This window comes from Danio aesculapii, chromosome 10 (assembly GCF_903798145.1).
Source record: "Danio aesculapii chromosome 10, fDanAes4.1, whole genome shotgun sequence".
In the NCBI taxonomy this organism is placed as follows: domain Eukaryota; kingdom Metazoa; phylum Chordata; class Actinopteri; order Cypriniformes; family Danionidae; genus Danio; species Danio aesculapii.
The window spans coordinates 28,563,071-28,568,368 of NC_079444.1; positions in this window are offsets into that span (position 1 = coordinate 28,563,071).

The window sequence follows — 5,298 nt, forward strand, 5'->3', positions numbered from 1 at the left end:
ATTAATGCGAACAATTATTTTTCATGACTCCAACGTCCAGCTGTGCAAGAAAACACACAATCTGATGTCAGAGAAGTCATCTTTCGCTACTGTATTGTTTATATATTTTTTTTTATTATTCAAATGATGACTGAAGAAAAGTTGAATGTGCTGGCCAATTTGTTTTTTGCCTAATAAATGACAATAAGCCACAATTTTTAATTTAAATCTTTAACAAATTCCTATTTTTTTTTCTAATGATATATGCCATAATAAATTTGTATTTTAAAAATAAGTATATTCACATTTCATTATTCTAAATCTTCTAAATCAAAAAGGTCCCCATTTTGAGAAAAAAGAACCACCCCTTTCACCAGGCTGGCTACAAGCCTATATATTATATATTGTTGTTGTATGTTGATGACAATAGACTAGGGAAGAACAATTTGTGTCATAACCTTTGCCAAGTTACTGTAAATGTTGTCAGACAACTTTAATTTTAGTTTTAACACATTGCACTGAAGATAATACTGTAAATCAAATGCAGTACACACCGTACAACAGTAGAAAAAAACCCAGCAGAGCCTAATAACAGCAGCATCGATTCATACTGTATAACAAAATTATTAAAATAAGCATGCTTGCAAAGCTGTTCCACAAATGAAAGTTCAATGCGATCATCAAGTTCACAGAGTTCAAGCGTCGCAACATCTGACATTTGATTCGCAATCATCCGTCTGCTTTAATTTTCTGTCTCGCGAATCGAACAAAGGTGACATTATCTCCAAGCCTGACTTTCATTTAAATCGAAGAAGCCATTTCAGCGGTCGAGAGCAATTGGACAATTTACCAAGGAGCAGCATCGCACACAAATCAAAAGCTAATGAAATGCAAAGGTTTTGTTTTAGAGCCCCTTGGATACATTACAGTCAGGCGTTTGTCATCGCTTAGAGTTCCCAAAAACTCTCTGCGCTCCACGTTTAATCCAAACAAAGCCCACATACACTCAACATGCCAAGATTGCTCTCAGCTGGAAAGGTGCTTATTCATGACAAACATTAATCACCGCATCCCACTCAACTGCCACTCGACTCTGGAAATTCATGTTCAGTCGGTGTCAAAAGTTGGGTATCTTATGAGTTCAATGTATGGACCTGAAGGAGTTGTTTTTGTGAAGACAGAAGCTGTCAAGAACAGAAGAATTCAGTGGTTTTGGAGTAAGTCAACACGTGTGGATCAGGGGTGGATTATGAGGTTGGCATGCCCTGGGCATGGATGGGCCGTATTTACAGGACATGCGCTTGCTTTCAAAACAGATGGAGCGCAACATAACCAAACAGAAGGTGCATTTAAATGGGGTATTAACTTTCATACACTGTTGCAAATGTAACACTCAAGATGTTTGTCCAGTGTGATTCACTGTGACAGGCAAAGATATGCATCTAGCTTCGCGTTTAAAGGTTTGGAGTCAGACTTTTTGACTTTTCAGACCCTTCTCTGTTTGTTTTTTAAGAAGTGGTGTAGGAAAAAACATGTCTTTGGTTAAATTGGATTTGTATTGAAGTGGTACAGAACTTACAGAACTACACAGATCCATGTATACATGCTTTTGCCAGAAGATGGACAATATTTGATGGCGATGCGAATTTCTGTATGTGTGTGTATGAGTCAATGTGTCCTTCTCAGACATAAAATCTTACCAGTTAAGGACCACGTGGTTGTGTGCTCATAGGAACCGGACCAAATTTTTTTTGTTTGCATTCTCTCCCCAGTTCTGTCCTTATCCAGAGGTGCGGCTTGAGTAGACTACAGTCTCAGGGATACCCTGACCTGTGAGGGAATCAGCAGAATCACTGACCATGAATGCTCAAGTATGCACTGCTGGAAGAGCTTGGTGGGTACTATCTATGAGGATTCATTGTTTGCCAAATGTATAGGTCTATTGCTGTCCACTAGTCCATTATAATGGAGAGGAGCAGGAAGAGTCATGTCGGGCATCCAAGCGGATCTGCCCCAGCCACTAGGCACTATGAGTGAATGTATTTTAGCTAGTTGAGAACCAAACAGCAATGAGATTGAGGAACCCAACCAAGAACTTCACGAAATTTCTCAGGTTTCAAATTTTTTTAAGTTCTGTAGCTTCTTCGTGGGACTTAAAAAATGATTTTTGCTGCTTGTTCAAACTACTTATTTATATTCAGCTGAAACAACTCAATTCTTGAGATTTTTTTGGCACAACTTAAATTTGTTATTTTAACTTAATTTGTGTTGGGACAACATGAAGGAATTATGTGGAACACTGCATTTTAGGGTTCCACAAAAATTCATTCATGTTTTCCCAACACAAATTGATTAAGTTAACTAAATTGTTTTTACAAATTTAAGTTTATTGAACATAAAACAATTAAGTTGTCACCCACCCTAAAAAAGAATTGTGTTGATTCAGCTCATTTTTAATAAGTAGCTTGAACAAGCAGCAAAAAAAGGAGTGCAGATTGGTGTGGCACTCACTAAAGGGGGTCACACACCAGAAGCGCTGCGTAGCGCCACGCAGCGTTATACATTTCAGAATTCTAAACATAGGTTTCTATCAGGGTACACACACCGGCTGTCTGCGGCTGTAATATTTAATTAAATTTTCTGTGGGGGGCAGCACGGTGGTGCAGTGGGTAGCACGATTGCCTCACAGCAAGAAGGTCACTGGTTCGAGCCCCGGCTGGGCCAGTTGGCATTTCTGTGTGGAGTTTGCATGTTCTCTTCGTGTTGGCGTGAGTTTCTTCCAGGTGCTTCGGTTTCCCCCACAATCCAAAGACATGCGCTATAGGTGAATTGAATAAGCTAAATTGGTCTAAAGCTAAATTAATAAAGGGACTAAGCCGAAAATGAATGAATGAATGAATCATTTTCTATGGCAACATTTCTTAGTTTTTTTAATCTAATTCCTAATATTTAATCTAACATTCATGTATATTTTCTTTTAAGAAAATAATAGTGTGGCAGTGGAAGTGTGGCAAATAAGATAACGTGGCTAATGCACACATATGCGTCCCACATCATTTTAGTGTAATCCAGTACGGTAATCACTCTTTAAATACACTTGAATAAACTATAATTTCCTCAATGACAGACTGGATGGGGCGCTTGGCCTCCACAGCAGCCTTATTATCTTTGACAGCTTCAATCTATAGTATTAATAGCCCATTTCTGCGAGCTAGCCGCAGGTTTGCTGCAATTTCCCATACTGAGGTTTGAACTCTTTCCTTGATGTTCAAACAGTCTTCTGTAACTCTGACAAGATTTTTTCAGGCGCTGTAGGCGTCGTGCAGCATGAAGGCTAAAAGCTAAAGCTAGCATGACTGTGAAAGGTATCGCTGTGGTTTTGAAGAGGAGTTGAAAATTACATGGGCTACTATGTAATTTGAACACAAGGAGACATTTGTCTGCTCATTTTGCTACTGGTGGAGCGTCTTGGCTTTGCACGCACCTGTTGAGTGGGCTCTGTTTTGGATGAAACAAGTCCAACATTTTTGACGTTGAAGTTAATTTACCTCAGCTTGACCGAAAGAATGTCAACTGATGCGGCTATTTATACAACTAGAACAATCAAACCCTGTCACGTCGTGGTACAACACAGTTCACACGCTTCCGTTTCAGCATTCACTTTGTGCTGTGTGAATGAACATCTACTGGCAAATTTAACAAGCGTGACTATTTCTAAAACGGAGAAATAAAGATTTCAAGGTCCACATCCTTCTTCCTTTTTCTTTGAAAAGGCACACAGAAAGAGCGGTTTGTGCACATACTCTGTGCCTTCCAGCTCTCCCCTCCTTCACAGATTTAGTTAAAGTATCTCTTTGTATAAAGAGAGATGTGGCTGTTTCGATGGGTTTCATTAGTTGTTTGAGGGAATTGTTAGTGTGTTCAAATTGTTGGCACTCACTCAACTGAATTTAGTCATCTGATACTAAAGTTTATGCCTCCGTTGGCTTGCATAGAAAGCACATTTCTGATAAAGAACTTGCGATTAAAAAGAATCAGTGTTATTGTAATAAAATCATTTGTATTAGTTAACATTTACTAATATGAACATTCCTATCGTTGGCCCTTATAATCGAAATTAACATCATTGGTTCAAATTTGCATCATTCATTCATTTTCCTTCAGCTTAGTTCCTTATTTAATGAACCGCCAACTATTCTAGCATATGTTTTACACAGCGAAGGCCCTTCCAGCTGCAACCCAGCACTGGGAAACACCCATACACACTCATTCACTCACACACACACACACACACACACACACACACACACACACACACACACACACACACACACACACACACACACACACACACACACACACATACACTATGGACAATTTTAGTCCATCCAATTCAGTATTTACAGCATGTTTTTGGACCTACAGGGAAATCGGAGCACCTGGAGGAAACCCATGCAAAAAAGGGAAGAATATTCACTCATTTTCTTTCTCTCATTATTTAATTTAAATGAATTTTATCTAATTTTATTTATTTAATTTAATTTAATTTAATTTAATTTAATTTAATTTAATTTAATTTAATTTAATTTATTTTTTTTATTTTATTTTATTTTATTTTATTTTATTTTATTTTAATTTAATTTAATTTAATTTAATTTAATTTAATTTAATTTATTTTTTTATTTTATTTTATTTTATTTTATTTTAATTTAATTTAATTTAATTTAATTTAATTTAATTTAATTTAATTTAATTTAATTTAATTTAATTTATTTTTTTTTATTTTATTTTATTTTATTTTATTTTATTTTAATTTAATTTAATTTAATTTAATTTAATTTAATTTAATTTAATTTAATTTTATTTTATTTTATTTTATTTAATTTTATTTAATTTTACTTTACTTTACTTTACTTTACTTTACTTTACTTTACTTTACACTTTACTTTACTTTTACTTTTAACTTTACTTTTAACTTAACTCTACTTTACTTTTACTTTTGCTTTTACTTTTAACTTAACTTAACTTAACTTAACTTAACGTAACTTAACTTAACTTAACTTAACTTAACTTAACTTAACTTAACTTAACTTAACTTAACTTAACTTAACGTAACTTAACTTAACTTAACTTAACTTAACTTAACTTAACTTAACTTAACTTAACTTAACTTAACTTAACTACATTAACTTTTACTTTTCACTTTACTTTCCATAAATTTAACACCCGGAGGAAACCCATGCCTACAGGGGTAGAATATGCAAACTCCCCACAGAAATGACAACTGGCCCAGCCGGGACTCGAATCAGTGACCTTCTT